Source organism: Heptranchias perlo, unplaced genomic scaffold, assembly GCF_035084215.1.
Source record: "Heptranchias perlo isolate sHepPer1 unplaced genomic scaffold, sHepPer1.hap1 HAP1_SCAFFOLD_56, whole genome shotgun sequence".
In the NCBI taxonomy this organism is placed as follows: domain Eukaryota; kingdom Metazoa; phylum Chordata; class Chondrichthyes; order Hexanchiformes; family Hexanchidae; genus Heptranchias; species Heptranchias perlo.
The window spans coordinates 1,980,508-2,004,544 of record NW_027139581.1 but is presented as its reverse complement, the minus strand read 5'-3'; the positions used below and the strand labels follow the sequence as shown (position 1 = coordinate 2,004,544).

General features: G+C 46.5%; 2 non-coding genes across 2 annotated transcripts; both read left to right on the top strand.

Annotated features, from left to right (window-relative positions):
- Positions 1-19,490: 19,490 nt before the first annotated feature.
- trnal-uaa (transfer RNA leucine (anticodon UAA)) lies at positions 19,491-19,573 on the top strand. The gene has a single exon. It is a non-coding gene; the product is annotated as a tRNA-Leu (tRNA).
- A 657-nt stretch (positions 19,574-20,230) lies between these two features.
- Positions 20,231-20,312, top strand: trnas-aga (transfer RNA serine (anticodon AGA)). The gene has a single exon. It is a non-coding gene; the product is annotated as a tRNA-Ser (tRNA).
- Positions 20,313-24,037: the final 3,725 nt, after the last annotated feature.

Genomic DNA, 24,037 nt, shown 5'->3' with positions numbered 1-24,037 from the left:
CCGTCGGGGAATTGAACGCTGGTGAGAGGTGGGGATATTCACCATTGATACAAACGCGGAGCTGGCGTGAGCGAGCAAAGGACACTCACCACATAAGGCGTTGCATATGCTTTAGGTTTCAGTGAAAATTTTTCGGACCAGAGGGAGGTGTACAATGGTGTTCCCAGAGGTCGGTGCTTGGACCACTGTTTTTTTGATATATATTAATGACTTGGACTTGGGTGTACAGGGCAAAATTTTTTTAAAATGTAGATGACACAAAACTTGGAAGTGTAGTGAACAGTGAGGAGGACAGTGAAAGACTGCAACAAATATATATTCCTTATGGCACAAAAACCCAACAGGAAGAATGGTCCAACCGTGGCTAACAAGATAAATTAAAGATAGTATTAAATCAAAGGAAGAGGCAAATAAAGTTGCCAGAAAAAGCAGTAACCTTGAGGATTGGGAGCATTTTAGAATTCAGCAAAGGAGGACCAAGAAATTGATAAAGAAACAGAAAATAGAAAATGAGAGTAAACCAGCGAGGAACATGACAACAGACTGTAAAAGCTTCTATAGGTATGCAACAGCAGTGAAAGGACCAGAACGGCCGAGTGGTTAAGGCGTTGAATCTAAAATCCCATGGGTTTATACTTGCATGGGTTTAAACCCCACTCGTGGGAGCTGTTGATTTAGTTACATTTTGACACTGCTCATTTTAACTCTTCTTCCATTTTCATCATAGCATCATAGAACGGTTACAGCAGGGATGGAGGCCATTCGGCCTATCGAGTCCGTGCCGGCTCTCTGCAAGAACATTCCAGTTCGTCCCACTCGCCCGCACTACCCCTGTAGCCCTGCATTTTTCTTCCTTTCAAGTAATTATCCAGTTGTCTTTTGAAAGCTATGATTGAATCTGCCTCCACCACTCCCTCGGGCAGCGCATTCCAGATCCGAACCACTCGCTGTGTAAAAGAGTTTTTCCTCATGTCACCTTTGGGTCTTTTGCCAATCACCTTAAATCTATGTCCTCTGTTTCTTGGCCCTTCCACCAATGGGAACAGGTTCTCTCCATCTACTCTGCCTGGACCGTTCATGATTTTGAATACCTCCGTCGAATCTCCTCGCAACCTTCTCTGCTCGAAGGAGAACAATCCCAGCTTCTCCAGTCTATCCATGTAACTAAAGTCCCTCATCACTGGAATCATTGTAGTAAATCTCTTCTGCACCCTCACGAAGGCCTTCACATCGAGAACTGCCCAGAACTGGACACAATATTCCAGATGTGGCCGAACCAGTGTTTTATAAAGGTTCATCATGACTTCCATACTTTTGTACTCTATGCCTCTATTTATAAAGCCTAGGATCCCGTATGCTTTTTAAATCTCTTTCTCAACCTGCCCTGCCACCTTCAATGATTTGTGCGCATGCAACCCCAGATCTCTCTGTTCCTCTATCCCTTTTAGAGTTGTGCCCACCAGGTTATATTGCCTCTCCTCATTCTTCCTACCAAAATGTATCACGTCGCATTTTTCTGCTTTAAATTCCATCTGCCTCGTGTCCGCCCATGTCACCAGCCTGTCTAGATCCTCTTGACGTCTATCACTATCCTCCTTACTCTTTACTACCCTTCCAAGTTTTGTGCCACCTGAAAAATTTGAAACTGTGCCCTGTACACCGAAGTCCAAGTCATTAATATGTATCAAGAAAAGCAGTGGTCCCAGCACCGACCCCTGGGAACATCACTGTACACCTCCCTCCAGTCCGAAAAACAACCGTTCACCACTTCTCTCAGTTTCCTGTCTCTTAGTCAATTCTGTATTGAGATTATTACAGCCCCCTTTATTCCATGGGCTGCAATCTTGATGATAGGCCGACCGTGCGGCACTCTATCAAATGCCTTTTGAAAGTCCATAGACACCACATCAACCACATTGTTATCGGAAGAGATATCTGTGTGGAGACTTCGTTTTAGGAAGGATGCAATCGGCCGCCTCTGTGAGATGTTACAAGAGGACCTTCAGCCTCCTTCTGCTTCCTGCAGGGCCACGTCAGTGGCATGTGGGTCATTTCAGTCCGGCCCCGGTGACATGTGCAACATCACCCAGAGCCCTGTGAGAGTCTGAATTCATCAGGTCACGGATACACCATCACCCAGAGCCCTGTGAGAGTCTGCAGTCATCAGGTCACGGATACACAATCATCCAGAGCCCTGTGAGAGTCTGCATTCATCAGGTCACGGATACACAATCATCCAGAGCCCTGCGAGAGACTGCATTCATCAGGTCACAGATACACCATCACCCACAGCCCTGTGAGAGACTGCATTCATCAGGTCACAGATACACCATCACCCACAGCCCTGTGAGAGTCTGTATTCATCAGGTCACGGATACACAATCACCCAGAGCCCTGTGAGAACTTGACATTTCCCAAGCGCGGCAAAGGGAGAGGTCTACCATATTCCACAGGATCGCTGGATTCCCCAAAGAGAGCGGTCTACCTCTCACTGACCATTGTGTTATCAGCACCCATGTATCCTTACTGACCATTGTATTATGAGCACCCATGTATCCTTACTGACCATTGTATTATCAGCCTCCATTTATCCTTACTGACCATTGCATTATCAGCCCCCATGTATCCTTATTGAACATTGTATTATCAGCCTCCATTTATCCTTACTGACCGTTGCATTATCAGCCCCCATGTATCCTTATTGAACATTGTATCATCAGCCTCCATGTATCCTTACTGAACATTGTATTATCAGCCCCCATGTATCCTTACTGACCATTGTATTATCAGCCTCCATGAATATTTACTGAACATTGTATTATCAGTCCCGATGTATACTTACTGACCATTGAATTATCAGCCCCAATGTATATTTACTGACCATTGTATTATCAGCCCCCATGTATCCTTACTGACCATTGTATTATGAGCCCCCATGTATCCTTACTGACCATTGTATTATCAGCCCCCATGTATATTTACTGAACATTGTATTATCAGTCCCTATGCATAGTTACTGACCATTGAATTATCAGCCCCAATGTACCCTTACTGACCATTGTATTATCAGCCCCCATGTATCGTTACTGACCATTGTATCATGAGCCCCCATGTATCCTTACTGACCATTGTATTATCAGCCACATGTATCCTTACTGACCATTGTGTTATCAGCCCCCATGTCTCCTTACTGACCATTACTTGATCTACTTCTCTTTATCCTTGTTGTCTTTTGCACTTTTGTTAAGTCTACCCCAGAAACCTGATTTGAAAAATTCTGAAATCGCAGGCTGAATTGGTCTCACGGAAGTAATCTGAACTCTGTCAGTGAAGCTGCTCTCTCTGAAAGACTGCGGGATTCATATTTTCTTTCTTCACGTCATTTTTTAAAAGTAATATTCAGAATTTTCGGTTTCTTCACTTCACCTCGGTAAAATGCTATTTTAAATGTAATTATCAATATAGTGTGATTGAGTTCAGGGATTAACCTGACCTGTTTGTTTCGTGACTGTAATTAATATCAGTCAGTGTGTCGTTTAATTGTCTCACTGGAGAGTTCACTCAGGCTATAAATAGGGACTGTTTTCAAAGCGTCACATCAGAGTGTTTGATGCAGCTTTGCCTCCAGTACAAACAGTGACCCTTGGATCTCACAGATCATGAAATTATGTTCTGGTATATTCCAACTGAACTTCGGATTCTGTGGGCAATTTATGATGTACAAATGATTTACTATCCGCTCCTCGCTGCTGTTGGTGTTCCTGGTAAGTCATTATTTCAGCAATTAATTCTGTAAACCATGTTTATCTGTATTTACTGTCCTTGTCCTTTAGACCCGGTTATTAATTGTATTCAGTGTAAGCCTCTCGTTCAGTGTCTGGTAATGCACCTTGTTTCCTTCATGCAACATGTGAACAGTTGCCGATTCACTGGTCCCAGTTCAATGAACAGTCTGTCCTTTTCATTACTTTCTTCAACTGATGGTCATTTTTTAGGATTTGACTGTTATTTGAGTCTCGTACACAAGGAATGTTGGTGGACGATTCTCTTTATTGAACAGTTTGCCGTCTGCTCTCTGCACTGAACCCTAGTATCGGATCAGAAATATGTGTTCACAGGTAACAGGAGTTTTAAGGTCTGCTGGTTACAGTTAATGACACTGATCTGTGGAAACCAGCGCTGACAGTCATATCACCAACACACTCTGAAATATTGGACAATATCCAATAATGATTCAGCTCCAGGCAGCTGTCTTACTTTCAACCGTCTCTCGCTCTACCTTATGGTCATTGGTGGTGGATGGTCAGGACAGGATTTGAAATATAATATACGTTCTAGGAAATTGTTTCTTCAGTTATTTTTGAATTGATTTATTTCCATCGTTTTGATTTAGTTCCGTTCCCGTGGGCCACATTACAGGAGATCTCAGTGAGGTCCACATGGACTATCTAACATCTAGGCTACGGACCAAATGCTGGAATATGGGATTAGAGTAGACAGGGCTGATGGCCGGCGCGGACACGATGGGCCGAAGGGCCTCTATCCGTGCTGTATAACTCTATGACTCTATGACTCTATCTACTGTTGAATCGCATTGGGACGTTTTATTACGTTAAAAGCGCTATATAAATGCATTTTTTTGTTTATTCAGTTATGTTTGAATTGATTTATTTTCCTTTGTTTTTCATTTAATGCCATTCCTTGAAATCACTTTGAAACTCTCAACTGTTTCACCTTTAACCCTCCATTCGCCACGATACTTCTGCAGATACTGATCTGCTCAATCTCACCTTCACCTCCACCTTTGATACCCTTGTCCCCAGTAAACCCCTTACTCTCTCTCACTATGTTTGTTTTCCTTGGCACGACTCCCATCGTTGCTTCTTAAAGTCCAAGGAACGTCGATTTGAACGTATATGGCGCATATGTGGATTGGCCATTAATCGCCAGATCTCACTGGACCCCATCAAGCACTATCGGGACCTGCTCTCCTCTGTGAAAACTCCTCACTATTCCAGGATTACCCTGGAATGCAAAGATGACCCCGGCTTCTCTTAACTACAAACCGTCTTCTTAAACCCCTCTCCCCGGCCCCCTCCACCCTCACTTCCAACAAGTCCGAGGAACTTATGGACTTCTTTGTCACTAAGATTGAGACCATTCATTCAGCTGCCTCTCCAGCTTCTCTCGCTTCCTCTAGCACACCGAGCCAAACTTCCCCAGTCCCAGCCCTGAATCCAGATCTTTCTCGAGTTTCTCTTCTCTCTCCGCTCATGCTCTCTCCGAGCTCATCTGAACCATGAGACCAATCTGCTGCTCCCTCGGCCCTTTCCCCACTAAACTGCTGACCACACAACTTCCCTTCCTGGTCCACACGCTACCTGATATAGTAAACGATTATAGGGCCTGAACAATAGTCAGTCAAAGATAGTCACACGTAAACTATCCCTCCTCATCCTTCTCGACCCGCCTGCAGCCTTTGACACGGGTGACCACACCATCCTCCTCCAACGCCTCTCGTCCGATTTCCAACTGGGTGAGACTGCCCTCGCCTTGTTCCATTCCTATCAATCCAGGCTTAGCCAAAGAATCTCCTGCAATGATTCATCTCCCCGCCCCCGCACCGTTATCTCTGGTGTCCCACAAGGAACAATCCTTGGCTTCCTCCTATTTCACGGATTCAAGCTTCCCCTCGGAGACATCATCCGAAAACACAAAGTCAGATTCCACACATAACTGATACCAAGCTGTATCTCACCACCGACTCTCTCGACCCCTTCACTCTTTCTGATTTGTCACACTGCTTGGCCGACATCCAATCCTGGACGAGCAGAAATTTCGTCAATTTAAACACCAGAAAGACTGAAGCCATTGTCTTCGGCCCCAATCACAAATTCCGTTCACTGAGGCTGAACCGGACGAGCGAGTGTTCGATTCGACACTCAACTGAACTTCTCACGTCATATCCTCTCAACTATTAAGACCAACATTTCCACCTCCCTAACATCGCCCATCTCTGCCTCAGCTTCAGCTCATCTTCAGCTGAAACCCTGACTCATGTTTTGTTACCTCCAGACTCGACTATTCCAATGTTCTCCTGGCCGGCCTCCCACCCACCATAAACGTGAGCACATCCAAAATACTTCGGCCTCTATCCTGACTCGCATCAAGTCCGGTTCACCCATCACCCCTGGGCTTCCTCAGGTACATTGGATCTCGGCCAAGCAACGCCTCAATTTAAAAATCCCTAAACTCGTGTAACATCGAATTACACAGAATTTACAGCTCACAAACAGGCCATTCGGCCCAACTGGTCCATGCTGTAGTTTATGTTCCACACGAGAGTCCTCCCATTCAACTTCATCTCACCCTATCAGCATATCCTTCAATTCCTTTCTCCCTCATGTTCTCAGCTAGCTTCCCCTTAAATTCATCGATTCTATTTGCCTCAACTGTTCCTTGTGGTAGCGAGTTCAACATTCTAACCACTCTCTGGGTCAATAAGTTTCTCTTGAATTGATTTTTGGATTTATTGGTGACTCCCTTAAATTTATGATCCCGAGTTTTGTTTTTCCGCTCCCACACGAGTAAAGAAGTCTGCTCCAAATCTCCCCAATCAGGCCCTTCATAATTATGAAGACCTCAACTATGTCACCCCTCACCATTCCCCTTTCTGGAGAAAAAAGGCCCAGCCTGTTCAGCCTTTCCTGTTAACTATGTCCTCTCAGTTCTGGTACCATCCTTGATTATATTTTTGCGCCCTCTCCAGTGTATATAAACCTTTTTTTTTATAATATGGAGACCACAACTGTGTAGAATACTCCAAGAGTGGACTAACCACTGGTTATAAATCACTGGTCAGGCCTCAGGTGCCCAATTGTGTCCGGTTCTGTGCACCACACTTTGGGAAGGATATCAAGGCCTCGGAGAGGGTGCAGAGGAGATTTACTAGAATGGTACCAAGGATGAGAAACTTTGGAGAGACTGAAGAAGCTGGGATTGTTCTCCTCGTGTTCAAATCACTCCATGGATTCACCCCTCCCTGTCTCGGTAACCCTGCGTTCCTCCATCACTGGCCTCTTGTATAATTGGTCCCGACCTCTTTTGGGTCTGTGCAGTTGGTTGGACAAGACGGAGATGGACGAATCTGTGATGTTTGCTCATTGACATGATTCGGTGTGTAAGGTTATGTCAGACTGTTGCTTAACTCGTCTTCGGGGCCAATCTACAACTTGAGAACCATCCCCCAGACGTTATTGAAGAGAACTTTGAAGGGCCGAACGGACTGAGATTGGTTTCGTTTTACGATCCTTTGGTCGCTGATGGCAGATCCGTCTGAATTTATTTCTATTACTGAAACTTTTAGCGATTGTTCACAATCGGCTGCCTTGCTGGATAACACGAGAGGTCATGAAAAGTCTACCACTGGTTTAGCAGTGGATATTACACAGTGTGCTGAGAGTTCGGTACGTGTGGGAGTTAGGTGAAGTGGGGGAAGGAGGTGCTGCTTTGCCTTGCTTTTCTTGCAGAGCGGGAGTGGACCTGAGAGCGGTGAGCGGCGGGAGAGAGCGAGACCAGAGCGGGGATAAAAACAGCGCGGAGAGAGCGAGACCAGAGCGGGGATATAAACAGCGCGGAGAGAGTGAGACCAGAGCGGGGATATAAACAGCGCGGAGAGAGTGAGACCAGAGCGGGGATATAAACAGCGCGGAGAGAGTGAGACCAGAGCGGGGATATAAACAGCGCGGAGAGAGCGAGACCAGAGCGGGGATATAAACAGCGGGGAGAGAGTGAGAACAGAGCGGGGATATAAACAGCGGGGAGAGAGTGAGACCAGAGCGGGGATATAAACAGCGCGGACAGAGTGAGACCAGAGCGGGGATATAAACAGCGCGGAGAGAGTGAGACCAGAGCGGGGATATAAACAGCGCGGAGAGAGTGAGACCAGAGCGGGGATATAAACAGCACGGAGGGAGTGAGACCAGAGCGGGGATATAAACAGCGCGGAGAGAGTGAGACCAGAGCGGGGATATAAACAGCGCGGAGAGAGTGAGACCAGAGCGGGGATATAAACAGCGCGGACAGAGTGAGACCAGAGCGGGGATATAAACAGCGCGGAGAGAGTGAGACCAGAGCGGGGATATAAACAGCGGGGAGAGAGTGAGACCAGAGCGGGGATATAAACAGCGCGGACAGAGTGAGACCAGAGCGGGGATATAAACAGCGCGGAGAGAGTGAGACCAGAGCGGGGATATAAACAGCGCGGAGAGAGTGAGACCAGAGCGGGGATATAAACAGCACGGAGAAAGTGAGACCAGAGCGGGGATATAAACAGCGCGGAGAGAGTGAGAACAGAGCGGGGATATAAACAGCGCGGAGAGAGCGAGACCAGAGCGGGGATATAAACAGCGCGGAGAGAGTGAGACCAGAGCGGGGATATAAACAGCGCGGAGAGTGTGAGACCAGAGCGGGGATATAAACAGCGCGGAGAGAGCGAGACCAGAGCGGGGATATAAACAGCGCGGAGAGAGTGAGACCAGAGCGGGGATATAAACAGCGCGGAGAGAGCGAGACCAGAGCGGGGATATAAACAGCGCGGAGAGAGCGAGACCAGTGCGGGGATATAAACAGCGCGGAGAGAGTGAGACCAGAGCGGGGATATAAACAGCGCGGAGAGAGTGAGACCAGAGCGGGGATATCAACAGCGCGGAGAGAGTGAGACCAGAGCGGGGATATAAACAGCGCGGAGAGAGTGAGACCAGAGCGGGGATATAAACAGCGCGGAGAGAGTGAGACCAGAGCGGGGATATAAACAGCGCGGAGAGAGTGAGACCAGAGCGGGGATATAAACAGCGCGGAGAGAGTGAGACCAGAGCGGGGATATAAACAGCGCGGAGAGAGTGAGACCAGAGCGGGGATAGAAACAGCGCGGAGAGAGTGAGACCAGAGCGGGGATAGAAACAGCGCGGAGAGAGTGAGACCAGAGCGGGGATATAAACAGCGCGGAGAGAGTGAGACCAGAGCGGGGATATAAACAGCGCGGAGAGAGAGAGACCAGAGCGGGGATAGAAACAGCGCGGAGAGAGTGAGACCAGAGCGGGGATAGAAACAGCGCGGAGAGAGCGAGACCAGAGCGGGGATATAAACAGCGCGGAGAGAGTGAGACCAGAGCGGGGATAGAAACAGCGCGGAGAGAGTGAGACCAGAGCGGGGATAGAAACAGCGCGGAGAGAGTGAGACCAGAGCGGGGATATAAACAGCGCGGAGAGAGTGAGACCAGAGCGGGGATATAAACAGCGCGGAGAGAGTGAGACCAGAGCGGAGATATAAGCAGCGCGGAGAGAGTGAGACCAGAGCGGGGATATAAACAGCGCGGAGAGAGTGAGACCAGAGCGGGGATATAAACAGCGCGGAGAGAGTGAGACCAGAGCGGGGATATAAACAGCGCGGAGAGAGTGAGACCAGAGCTGGGATATAAACAGCGCGGAGAGAGTGAGACCAGAGCGGGGATATAAACAGCGCGGAGAGAGTGAGACCAGAGCGGAGATATAAACAGCACAAAGAGAGTGAGACCAGAGCGGGGATATAAACAGCGCGGAGAGAGTGAGACCAGAGCGGGGATATAAACAGCGCGGAGAGAGTGAGACCAGAGCGGGGATATAAACAGCGCGGAGAGAGTGAGACCAGAGCGGGGATATAAACAGCGCGGAGAGAGTGAGACCAGAGCGGGGATATAAACAGCGCGGAGAGAGTGAGACCAGAGCGGGGATAGAAACAGCGCGGAGAGAGTGAGACCAGAGCGGGGATATAAACAGCGCGGAGAGAGTGAGACCAGAGCGGGGATATAAACAGCGCGGAGAGAGTGAGACCAGAGCGGGGATATAAACAGCGCGGAGAGAGTGAGACCAGAGCTGGGATATAAACAGCGCGGAGAGAGTGAGACCAGAGCGGGGATATAAACAGCGCGGAGAGAGTGAGACCAGAGCGGAGATATAAACAGCACAAAGAGAGTGAGACCAGAGCGGGGATATAAACAGCGCGGAGAGAGTGAGACCAGAGCGGGGATATAAACAGCGCGGAGAGAGTGAGACCAGAGCGGGGATATAAACAGCGCGGAGAGAGTGAGACCAGAGCGGGGATATAAACAGCGCGGAGAGAGTGAGACCAGAGCGGGGATAGAAACAGCGCGGAGAGAGTGAGACCAGAGCGGGGATATAAACAGCGCGGAGAGAGTGAGACCAGAGCGGGGATATAAACAGCGCGGAGAGAGTGAGACCAGAGCGGGGATATAAACAGCGCGGAGAGAGTGAGACCAGAGCGGGGATATAAACAGCGCGGAGAGAGTGAGACCAGAGCGGGGATATAAACAGCGCGGAGAGAGTGAGACCAGAGCGGGGATATAAACAGCGCGGAGAGAGTGAGACCAGAGCGGGGATATAAACAGCGCGGAGAGAGTGAGACCAGAGCGGGGATATAAACAGCGCGGAGAGAGTGAGACCAGAGCGGGGATATAAACAGCGCGGAGAGAGTGAGACCAGAGCGGGGATATAAACAGCGCGGAGAGAGTGAGACCAGAGCGGGGATATAAACAGCGCGGAGAGAGTGAGACCAGAGCGGGGATATAAACAGCGCGGAGAGAGTGAGACCAGAGCTCACTCTGAGAGCGAGACTCTGAGACCAGCGGCAGTTCGGGGTGACGTCACCAGTCAGAAAGTGACGCGGCACAGGGGAGGCAGCTAATTGGTGAGTAGGTTCAGGTGAGTATTTCTACCATTTTACTGTAAGTAAACTAATAAGAAAGGGAAGGTCTGCAGGTTTTATAGCAGATAGTGTTTTTTTTTAGTGAACCTAGGTCCCTAGTATAGTTAACATTTTCTAATTTCAACGTAATTTAAAAGGGGTAACTCAGCTAAGGCAAGTCATGGCAGCAGACCTCGCACCCGTGATATGCTCCTCCTGCAAGATGTGGGAAGTCATGGACACTACCAGTGTCCCTGCCGACCATGTGTGCGGGAAGTGTGTCCACCTGCAGCTACTGACCGATCGTATCTCGGAGCTGGAGCTGCGGGTGGACTCACTGTGGAGCATCCGCGATGCAGAGAAACTCGTGGATAGCACGTTTAGCGAGTTGGTCACACCGCAGGTAAAGGGTATACAGGCAGGAAGTGAATGGGTGACCACCAGGAAGAGTAAGAGATGCAGGCAGGTAGTGCAGGGGTCCCCTGTGGCCATCCCCCTCTCAAACAGACATGCCACTTTGGATGCTGTTGGGGGGGATGACTTATCAGGGGAAGGCAGCAGCAGCCAACTTCCTGGCAGCACGGGTAGCTCTGCTGCACAGGCTGGGAGGAAAAAGAGTGAAAGAGCTATAGTGATAGGGGACTCAATTGTAAGGGGAATAGACAGGCGTTTCTGCGGCCGCAACCGAGACTCCAGGATGGTGTGTTGCCTCCCTGGTGCAAGGATCAAGGATGTCTCGGAGCGGCTACAGAACATTTTGGAGGGGGAGGGCGAACAGCCAGCTGTCGTGGTGCACATAGGCACCAACGATATAGGTAAAAAAGGGGATGAGGTCCTAAAAGCAGAATATAGGGAGTTAGGAGGTAAATTAAAAAATAGGACCTCAAAGGTAGTAATCTCAGGATTTCTGCCAGTGCCACGTGCTAGTCAGAGTAGAAATAGGAGGATATTCCAAATGAATACGTGGCTAGAGGAATGGTGCAAGGGGGAGGGATTCAAATTCCTGGGACACTGGAAACGGTTCTGGGGGAGGTGGCACCAGTACAAACTGGACGGTCTGCACCTGGGCAGGGCCGGGACCGCTGTCCTAGGAGGAGTGTTTGCTAGTGCTGTTTGGGAGGGTTTAAACTAAAGTGGCAGGGGGTTGGGAACCTGAGCAGGGAGAGAGAGGAAAGCGTAACAGGAAGGGACAGAAGGTATGGAGTAATAGGTAAAGTGTTAAAAAAGGAAAAAGCAGGAACTAAGCGTCACAAAACAGATTTGAAAGTTCTTTATCTGAATGCACGTAGCATTCGTAACAAAATGGACGAGTTAACGGCACAAATATCTATGTATGGGTATGATCATGTGGCCATGACAGAAACATGGGTGCAGGGTGACAACAACTGGGAATTAAATATGCCAGGGTATTTAACAATCAGGAAGGACAGGCAGGAAGGAAGGGGAGGTGGGGTGGCTATGTTAATAAAGTAAGGAATCACTGTAATACAGATAAATGATATTGGGACAAAGCATCAAGATAATGAAACAGTTTGGGTAGAGATAAGGAATAATAAGGGGAAAAACATTCGTGGGCGTAGTATATAGGCCTCCTAATAGTTGCAACTCTGCTGGAAGAAGTATTAATCAGGAAATAGTCGGGGCATGTATCAAGGGAACAGTTATAATTATGGGGGATTTTAACTATCATATTAACTGGACAAATCAAATTGGGCAGAGCAGCCTTGAGGAAGAGTTCATTGAGTGCATCAGGGATGGATTTCTTGAGCAGCATGTAACTGATCCTACAAGGGGGCAGGCAACCTTGGACCTGGTCCTGTGTAATGAGTCAGGATTAATTAATAATGTCCGAGTTAAGGATCCCCTTGGAACGAGCGACCACAACATGGTTGAATTCCATATCCAATTAGAGGGTGAGAAGGTTGATTCTCAAACAAGCGTACTGAGCTTGAATAAAGGAGACTATGATGGTATGAGAGCGGAATTGATTAAAGTGGACTGGGAAAATAGATTAAAGGGTAAGACGGTACATGAGCAGTGGTGTTCATTTAGGGAGTTATTTTACAACTTTCAAAATAAATATATTCCACTGAGGAAAAAAGGGTGTAAAAGAAATGACAGCCATCCGTGGCTAAGTAAAGAAATCAAGGATAGTATCCGACTAAAAACAAGGACATATAAGGTAGTCAAACTTAGTGGGAGGATAGAAGATTGGGAATTCTTCAAAAGACAACAAAAAGTAACTAAAGGATTGATTAAGAAAGGGAAGTTAGATTATGAAAAGAAATTAGCAAAAAATATAAAAACAGATAGCAAGAGTTTCTATAGTTATATAAAAAGAAAAAGGGTGGCTAAGGCAAACGTAGGTCCCTTAGAGGATGAGACCGGGAAATTAATGGTGGGAAACATGGAGATGGCAAAAATGCTGAACAAATATTTTGTTTCAGTCTTTACAGTAGAGGACACTAAGAATATCCCAACACTGGACAAACAGGGGACTCTACGGGGGGAGGAGCTCAATACGATTAAAATCACTCAGGAGATGGTACTCAGTAAAATAATGGGACTCAAAGCGGATAAATCCCCTGGACCTGATGGCTTCCATCCTGGGGTCTTGAGGGAAGTGGCAGTAGGGATTGTGGATGCTTTGGTGATAGTTTTCCAAAATTCCCTGGACTCAGGAGAGGTCCCGGCAGATTGGAAAACTGCGAATGTAACACCGTTATTTAAAAAGGGTATTAGGCAGAAGGCTGGAAATTATAGGCCAGTTAGCTTAACATCTGTGGTGGGTAAAATTTTGGAGTCTCTTATTAAGGAGACAGTAACGGAACATTTAGATAAGCATAATTTAATAGGACAAAGTCAGCATGGCTTTATGAAGGGGAAGTCATGTCTGACAAATTTGCTTGAGTTCTTTGAGGATATAACGTACAGGGTGGATAAAGGGGAACCAGTGGACATAGTGTATTTAGACTTCCAGAAGGCATTCGACAAGGTGCCACATAAAAGATTATTACTTAAGATAAAAAATCACGGGATTGGGGGTAATATTCTGGCATGGGTGGAGGATTGGTTATCGAACAGGAAGCAGAGAGTTGGGATAAATGTTTCATTCTCGGACTGGCAACCAGTATCCAGTGGTGTTCCACAGGGGTCGGTGCTGGGTCCCTAACTCTTTACAATCTATATTAACGATTTGGAGGAGGGGACCGAGTGCAACATATCAAAATTTGCAGATGATACAAAGATGGGAGGGAAAGTAGAGAGTGAGGAGGACATAAAAAACCTGCAGGGGGATATAGACAGTCTGGGTGAGTGGGCGGAGATTTGGCAGATGCAATATAATATTGGAAAATGTGAGGTTATGCACTTTGGCAGGAAAAATCAGAGAGCAAGTTATTTTCTTAATGGCGAGAGACTGGAAAGTACTGCAGCACAAAGGGATCTGGGGGTCCTCGTGCAAGAAAATCGAAAAGTTGGTATGCAGGTGCAGCAGGTGATCAAGAAAGCCAACGGAATGTTGGCTTTTATTGCTAGGGGGATAGAATATAAAAACAGGGATGTATTGCTGCAGCTATATAGGGTATTGGTGAGACCGCACCTGGAATACTGCATACAGTTTTGGTCTCCATACTTAAGAAAAGACAGACTTGCTCTCGAGGCAGTACAAAGAAGGTTCACTCGGTTAATCCCGGGGATGAGGGGGCGGACATATGAGGAGAGGTTGAGTAGATTGGGACTCTACTCATTGGAGTTCAGAAGAATGAGAGGCGATCTTATTGAAACATATAAGATTGTGAAGGGGCTTGATCGGGTGGATGCAGTAAGGATGTTCCCAAAGATGGGTGAAACTAGAACTAGGGGGCATAATCTAAGAATAAGGGGCTGCTCTTTCAAAACTGAGATGAGGAGAAACTTCTTCACTCAGAGGGTGGTAGGTCTGTGGAATTTGCTGCCCCAGGAAGCTGTGGAAGCTACATCATTAGATAAATTTAAAACAGAAATCGACAGTTTTCTAGAAGTAAAGGGAATTAGGGGTTATGGGGAGCGGGCAGGAAATTGGACATGAAGCTGAGTTCGGATCGGTCAATGTCCTGTGGGTGGCGGAGAGGGCACAGGGGCTGTGTGGCCGGGTCCTGCTCCTACTTCTTGTGTTCTTTAGATTTATGGTTGGGATCAGATCAGCCATGATCTTATTGAATGGCGGAGCAGGCTCGAGGGGCCGATTGGCCGACTCCTGCTCCAATTTCTTATGTTCTTATGTTCTTATGTAATCAGGAAGTAGCAGATACGTTAAACAAAATATTTTTTTTCTCTGTTTTCACAGTGGAAGACACTAAAAGCATAACAAAAATAATGGGGAACCAGGGGGTAAATGAGAGGAAGGAACTTAATACAATTAATATCACTGGAGAAAAAGTACTGGACAAACTAATGGGACTAAAAGCCGACAAATCCCCTGAACCTGATGGCCAACATCCGTGAGTTCGAAAAGAGGTTGCTGCAGAGATAGTGGATGCATCGGTTATGATCTTCCCAAATTCTCTAGATTCTGGAATGGTCCCAGTGGATTGGAATGCAGCAAATGTTATCCCGCTATTCAAGAAGGGAGGGGGAGAAAAAACAAGGAACGACAGGCCAATTAGCCTGACCTCTTGCCGTCGGGAATATGCTGGAATCCATTATTAAGGAAGTGGTAACAGGGCACTTAGAACATCATAATATGATTCGGCAGAGTCAACATGATTTAATGAAAGGGAAATCGTGTTTGACAAATTTATTCGAGTTTTTTGAGGATGCAACTAGCAGGATAGATGAAGGTGAACCAATGGATGTCGGACATTTGGATTTTCAAAAGACATTCGATAAGATGCCACATCAAAGGTTGTTGCACAATGTAAGGGTTCATGGAGTTGGGATAATCCATTAGCACGGATAGAGGATTGGTTAACGGACAGAAAATAGAGTGCGGATAAATGGGTCATTTTGAGGTTGGCAGGCTGTAACGAGTGGGGTACCGCAAGGATCGGAGCTTGGGCCTCAGCTATTTACAATCTATATCAATGACTTAGATGAACAGACCGAGTGTAATGCATCCAAGTTTGCTGATGATACAAAGCTAGGTGGGAAAGTAAGCTGTGAGGAGGACACAAAGAGTCTGCAAAGGGATATAGACAGGCTAAGTGAATGGGTAAGAAGGTGCCAGGTGGAGTATGATGTGGGGAAATGTGAGGTTTTACAATTCGATATGAAAAATAGAAAAGCAGAATATTTTTATATGTTGAGAAATTAGTAAAATTTGGTGTTCAGGGAGAATTGGGTGTCCTCCAACAAGAAACACAAAAAGTGATTATGCAGGTGCAGCAAGCAATGAGGAAGGCAAACGGCATGTTGGCGTTTATTGCAAGGGGGTTGGAGTACAACAGTAAGGAAGTCTTACCACAGTTGTACAGGGCATTGGTGAGACCTCACCTAGAGTACTGCGCAGAGTTTTGGTCTCCTTATCTAAGGAAGGATATCCTTGCCTTCGAGGCGGTGTCTGAAGGTTCACTCGATTAATTCCTGGGGTGAGAGGTTTGTCCTGTGAAGAGAGGTTGAGTAGAATGGGACTATACTTTCTGGAGTTTAGAAGAATGAGAGGTGATTTCATTGGAACATATAAGATTATGAGGGTGCTTGACAGGGTACATGCCGAGAGGCTGATTTCTCTGGCTGGAGAGTCGAGAACTAGGGGGCATAGTCTCAGGGTAAGGGGTCGGCCATTCAAGACTGAGGTGAGGAGGAATTTCTTCACGCAGAGGGTTGTGAATCTTTGGAATTCTCTATCGCAGAGGGCTGTGGATGCTGAGTCATTCAATATATTCAAGACTGAGATCGATAATTTTTTGGACTCTCGGGGAATCAAGGGATATGGGGATCGGGCGGGAATTGGAGTTGAGGTCGAGGATCAGCCATGATCTTATTGAATGGCGGTGCAGGCTCGAGGGGCCGTATGGCCTACTCCTGCTCCTATTTTATCTTCTTATGTTCTTATGTTGCTCGATGCTGTATTTTAGAAATTTAAAGAAGTGATTTGTTTCCCAAACAGAATGAAAACGATGGGATTCTTGTCATTCTCCAGTGATTTGAACCGGCCATTCCATATCCAGACCCAGTGCTACCATGAGGCTATCAATGTGTGTTCATGGATTTCCAAGTGTCTTATATTTAATTCGAGTTGGAGAGAATGTTTCTGTCACGTTTTCAACATTGGAATCTGTGTATTCAGAGAGAAAAATCCACGCTGGAGACCAGGATTCAATTCCCCGACAGGGAGGTTACACTTTTGCTGCCTTTAACAGTTTCACTTTCATTTCTCTTGCAATTTATCTGCAATATTGGATGCGAAAAATACACTGAAAGACAAACTCGGACCATCCCACTTTCCACAATTTAATTTCACTGATATTCCAGCGATTATAAAAGCTGCTCTCTGCCTCACCCTTCACCTCGATATCAGAACCAACAGTTAATCTGTTTTTTGGAGGTGTTGTTTGAGGAAAGATTTTCATCCAGGTTTCCAGCCATGCGCAAAGCAATGTCCCACAAACCGCAATGACAAAGTAACAGGTACATAATACAGATGGGAAACGAGTGGAACTGAGCAGTATGAAAGTGTAACGGGATTAAATTAAAGAGTTTCAACTGTTGCTTGTTATTGTGGTTCTGACAACAAAGATCCCACAAACAGCAATGAAAAGGATGGCCAGTTAATCTGCTTTTTGGTGGTGTTGATTGGGGGAGGATTGTCGTCCAGGTTTTCAAATATGCGCGCAGCAAGATTCCACAAACAGTAATGACAAAATAACAATGACATAATGCAGATGTAAAACGAGTGGAACCGAGCAGTATGAAAGTATAACGGGATTAAATTAAAGAGCTACCGGGAGTGGGGTTCACCCAGGTGTAAACCAATTGGATCTTAAGTCCTTAACCACTCGGCCCTGTGCTTAATGACACTTTATTTAACTTTCCACGGGCCACTGGTGAAAGAAGACTGAACGACCACTTTTCCATCTCTTTGTTGGATCATGTCCAGAGTCAAATTATGTGAGGAACGCGGGAGAGAGTGAGGGAGAGAAAGAAAGAGACAGAGACCCATTCAGAAAAACGTCGAAAATGTGAGGCCCACACACACACGGACAGACACACATCGAGTGACTCAAACAGACAGAGAGAGACAGACGATCGATAATTTGGCACATTTTTGTTCTATTTCTGTTGTAGATTTTGTGAAATCTTGCAGATCAATTCCAATTAGCATAAAACTCGAGGTGTTAAAAGCCGTACATTTTTAATTCACTGAAGAATGAGTAATTCCACAAGAAGTTTGCTGCATGTTAAAATGCAGATAATGGGATCCCCAGTCGGCAGGATCCGAACCTGCGCGGAGAGATCCCAATAGATTTTTAGTCCATCGCCTGAACCACTCGGGGACACTCACCACCATATAAACTCAGCGAGGAGGATGGCCGCGTGCTTAAGGTATTGGGTTCACCATCCCATGGGTTTATACCCGCGTGGTTTCAAACCCCACTTCTGATAATTGTTATTGGCGTTGCATTTTGATACTGCTCATTGACACGCCTGTTCGATCCGCCTTCTGCACCTTTTATTCTGTCTTTGCTGTTTGTGGGAACTTGCTGTCCGCAAATTTCGAAACCTGGACGATAATCAACACCACCAAAAAGCCGATGAACTGGCCATCCATTTCATTGCTGTTTGTGAGATCTTTCTGGTGAACCTCCTCTTCGCCCTTTCCGAATACTGTCTCTCTCTGTCTCTCCCTGTCCCTCACCACGACACTAACGAGGAACTGGCACAGGACGGAAAATGAAGCTTTTAAAGGCAGCAAAATTTCCAGTACCGGTCGGGAAATTGAACCGCGGGTGCAAAGAATAACAGGCAAGGATTCTCACCACTTTACGAACGAGGAGCTGGTGTCGTCTGGTGATGGACACGCACCACAGATGGCGTTAGACAGCCTTCAAATTTCAGTGAATCTATTTTAAACATTTATTTGATGACAATGAGCTAAACTTCCTCCTTCAACTCACACCACCAAAATGCAAATTAATTGGCCATTCATTTCACTGTTGTATGCGGGATCTTTCTGATAAACCTCCTCTGCGCCCTGATCAGGGCCTCTCTCAGGCTCCGTCTCTCTTCCTGTGTCTCGCTCTCTGTTTCCCTTTCTTTCGATTTCTCTCTCTCTCTCTCTCTCTGTTTAGGGTTGCTGGATTAGCCCGGGTCTTCTCACAGCTCGATTCGGCGTATTCATTCCTTGCAAATTTTTGGGGTTCTGACAACGAGGTGAAGGATGAGGCAGAGAGCAGGTTTTAAAATCGCTGGAATATCAGTGAAATTAAATTGTGGAAAGTGGGATGGTCCGAGTTCGACATTCAGTGTATTTTCCACATCAAACAGTGGAGATAAATTGCAAGATCAATGAAAGTGAAGCTTTTAAATGCAGCAGCACTGGAACCTCGACACAGGAGAATTTAACCTGGACCAACCGCTTGACAGACGGGGAGACTCAGCACTGCACGAACGAGGAACTGGCGTGAGCGGGTGATGGACACTCCCCACAAATGGCGTGAGACACGCTTCAAATTTCAGTGAATCTGTTCCAACCATTCATTTCATGACAAAGAAAAGCGTAGAAGAAGTGACAGTCAGGTACATTACACAGAGAACAAATTTGCGAATTGACCAGGATGGCCGAGAGGTTAAGGCGTTGGACTTAAGATCCAATGGGTTTATACCCGCGTGGGTTCGAACCCCACTCCTGGTATGTATTAATCTGTTGAATTTTGATACAGCTCATTGACTCTCTTTTTCCATTTGCATCACAGAATCACAGAAAGTTAACACCACGAAAGGAGGCCTTTCCGCCCATCGAGTCCTTGCCGGCTCTTTGCAAGACCAATCCAGCTGGTCCCACTCCCCAGCCCGATCCCCGTAGCGCTGCAATTTTTTCCTTTTAAGTACTTATCCTGTTCCATTTTGAAAGTCATGATTGAATCTGCCCCCATCTCCCCGTCGGGGTGCTGAATTAGCCCGGGTCTGTTCACAACGCGACTCTGCCTTTCATTTCTTGCTCATTCTGGTGGTTCTGACATCGAGGTGACGCGGGGAGTGAGATTTAAAATCGCTGAAGTATCAGTGAAATTATTCTGTGGAAAGTGGGATTGTCTGAGTTATTTTATGTGTGTTTTTTCACACGTCCAATGTTGGAGATAAATGAAAACTTTAAAGGTAGAAGAAGTTCATCGTCCAGGTGTACTTGAAGCCAGGTCGACCAGGGATACCCACCACCATACAAACGAGTGACTGGCATGAACATCCGACGCCCTGAGCGACGGTTGATACCGATACCAGTTCCGTGACTCTGTGTTGCAGAGCGCTGGATTATTGCCATTTTAAGTGAGCAGCATTGGGTTTTAAACAAGTAGTCGTGGCCGAGTGGTTAAGGCGATGGACGAGAAATCCATTGGGGTCTCCCCGCGCAGGTTCGAATCCTGCCGACTACGGTTTAGATTTTTCTTTTCATAGCTTTTATCTCTGCTTTTCAACCAATCCGAGTGTGTGTCAAATGAAAATGCGAGAATTCATTATTAAGAAGCAGTGGCAGGACATTCGCGGACTCACAATACAATCTAAAATAGTCAACATGGTTTTATGAATGGGAAATCGTGTCTGACAATTTTATTTGAGTTCTTTGAGGAAGTAACGAGCAGGGTGGATGAAGGGGAACCAATGGATGCAGTATATTTGGATTTACAAAAGGCATTCGATGAGATGCCACATAAAAGGTGATATCCCTGCTGCTTGTTATTCTCCACGCTTGCACACACCCATGCCTTCTGCCGCTTCCAGCCACGCTGCAGCCACTGCTTCTGGCCTTTACCTCGCAGAGAAGAACAGGCACAAGATAAGAGCTCATGGATTGAGGATTGGCGAACGAACAGAAAACAGAGATTCGGGATAAAAGGGTCATTTTCAAAATGACAATCTATAACTAGTGGGGTCCCACAGGGATCAGAGCTGGGGCCTCAACTATTTACAATATATTTCAATGACTTGGATGAAGAGACAGAGTGTATAGTGGCCAAATTTGCTGATGATACGAAAATAAGTGGAAAAACAAGTTGTGAGGGTGACACAAAGAATCTGCAAAGGGATATTGACAGGTTAAGGGAATGGGCAAAACATTGGCAGATGGAATATAATGTGGGAAAATCTAAATTCATCCACTTTGGAGGAAAAATAAAAAAGCAAAATATTGTTTGAATAGAGAAATACAACAAAATGCTGCAGTACAGAGGGATCTGGGTGTCCTCGTACACGAAACACAAAACGTCAACACACAGGTGCAGCAGGTAATCCAGAAGGCAAACTGAATGTTGGACTATTGTGAGAAAGACAGAGAAACGGACACTCCCACTGAAAAGCTCAGAAAAAGTGAGACACACACACATTACACACAGAGCCATGGTCGTTCTTTGTGCCCGTCTGTTGCAGATTATCTATCTGTGTATCAGTGTCTGTTTGTACATGGCTGCGTGTGTGTAATGTGTCTGTGCGAGTGTGTCTCACAGCTGAGTGCAGTGGATACAACAAAAGTTACGGGCCCCGAAACATCCCGGCTCTCGTGCTGAAGACTTGTGCTCCAGAACTAGCGGCGCCTCCAGCCAAACTGTTCCAGTACAGGTGCAACACTGGCATCCACCCGACAATGTGGAAAGTTGCCCAGGTGTGTCCTGTCCATAAAAAGCAGGACACAACAAATCTGGCCAATTACCGCCCCATCAGTCTACTCTCAATCATCAACAAAGTGATGGAAGGTGTCGTCGACAGTGCTATTAAGCGGCACCTGCTCACCAATGCTCAGTTTGGGTTACGCCAGGACCATTCGGCTCCAGACCTCATTACAGCCTTTGTCCAAACATGGAGAAAAGAGCTGAATTCCAGAGGTGGGGTGAGAGTGACTGCCCTTGACATCAAGGTTGCATTTGACCGAGTGTAGCACCAAGGAGCCCTCGTAAAATTGAAGTCAATGGGAATCAGGGTTAAAACTCTCCAGTGGCTGAAGACATACCGAGCACAAAGGAAGATGGTTAGTGGTTGCCAAAGGCCAATCATCTCAGCCCCAGGACACTGCTGCAGAAGTTCCTCAGGTCCATCCACCACCCTAAACATTCACTCCCTTCACCACCGGCGCACAGTGGCTGCAGTGTGTACCATCTACAGGATGCACTGCAGCAACTCGCCAAGGCATCTTCGACAGCACCTCCCAAACTCATGACCTCTACCACCTGGAAGGACAAGGGCAGCAGGCGCATGGGAACAACACCACCTGCACGTTCCCCTCCAAGTCACACACCATCCCGACTTGGAAATATATCGCCGTTCCTTCATCGTAGCTGGGTCAAAATCCTGGAACTCCCTTCCTAAGAGTACTGTGGGAGAACCTTCAACACACGGACTGCAGCGGTTCAAGAAGGCGGCTCATCACCACCTTCTCAAGGGCAATTAAGGATGGGCAATAAATGCTGGTCTCTCCAGCGACGCCCACATCCCATGAACGAATAAAATAAAACAACGCGACTGTTTATTTCATTTCTTGCTCATTATTGTGGTTCTGTTATCAAGGTGACGCAGAGAGGAAGGTTTAAAATCGCTGGAATGTCAGTGAAATTATATTGTGGAAAGTGGGATAGTCCGAGTCACTTTCTCAGTGTTTTTTCACGCATCCAATGTTTGAGATGAATTGCAAGAGAAATGAACGTGAAACTTTTAAAGGCAGCGAAAGTGCAACCTCCCCGTAAGAGAATTGAACCCCCGGTCACTTGCGTGATAAGCGGTGATACTCACCAGTACACCAACGAAGAACTGGTGTGGGTCAGTAAAGGACACTCACCACAGATGGCGTTAAACATGCTTCAAATTTCAGTGAATCTATTCTAACCATTTATTTGATGACCTTTCGTCTCTGCGGTTCAATCCACACGTGTGTCTGTCTGTCAGTGAGTGTACCTGTGTGTGTGTGTGTGTGTGTGTGTGTGTGTTAGTATCTGTCTGTGTATCAGTGTCTGCGTGTGTACATGGCTGTGTATGTGTGTGTCTAAAATGAAAATGCTAGAATCCATTATTAAGGAAATTATCCTTCCTCCCTCAACTAACAAAACCAAAACGCAGATTGACTGACCATCCATTTCATTGTTGTATGTGGGATCTTTCTGGTAAACCTCCACTTGGAGATAAATTGCAAGAGGAATGAAAGTGAAGCTTTTAAAGGCAATAAAAATGTAACCTCCCGGTGGGGAGATTGAACCCTGGTTTCCAAGGGCCACTGTTGAAAGAAGACTGACCTTTCACATTTCCATCTCTCTGTTCGTCAAGGTCCAGAATAACGTGATGTGGGGAGAGCGGGAGAGAGTGACAGAGAGAGAAAGACAGAGAAAGAGAGACCCACTCAGAGAAGCTTAGAAAAAGTGAGACACACACACACACACACATTTCGACACATTACACACGCAGGCATATATATATATATATATATATATATACACACAGGCACATTACACACGCAGGCATACACACATATACAAACATTTTTATACTCGAATTTTTGGAGCAAAACCAGACGAAAGTTCAAGTTTATTGGAAAGCTTTGCGCACAAAGGGAGAGTGGGAAGCTTCCTCAAGCTCGCACCTCACTCTCAAAGAAACATCAGCACTAAACATACACACAGGCACATTACACAAAGAGGCATAATCGTGAAATCTCTCTCTCTCTCCCTCTAAGTTTCAACGTGTGTCTCACGATCAGTCTTTGTGTGTGTGTGTCTCTCTCTGTCTCCGTCTTTCTCTCTCTGTCTCCGTCTTTCTCTCTCTGTCTCCGTCTCTCTCTGTCGCTCTGTCTCTGTCTCTTTTTCTCCCACCCTCCCTCTCTCTCTCTGATTCTCTCTCTCTCTCTCTCTCTATCTCTGTCTGTCTGTCTATCTCTCTCTCTGTCTCTTTGTCTCTCCCCTCCCTCTCTCTAATACCCGCAGATCTGAGAATCACAGGGTCAAAGAAGGAAACAGATCGGAACACATTTGTGCTCTGCAACAGACGGGCCCCAAGAATTCAGTCCCCAAACAGTCTCCGCTCAATAATATTCTGAAAGTGACAATCACCTCTTTCATTCTTTTTCTGTTCTATTTTTCTCTGTCGTTTTTGAAGAAGAAGCGAGGCAAAGAAGTAAAATTTG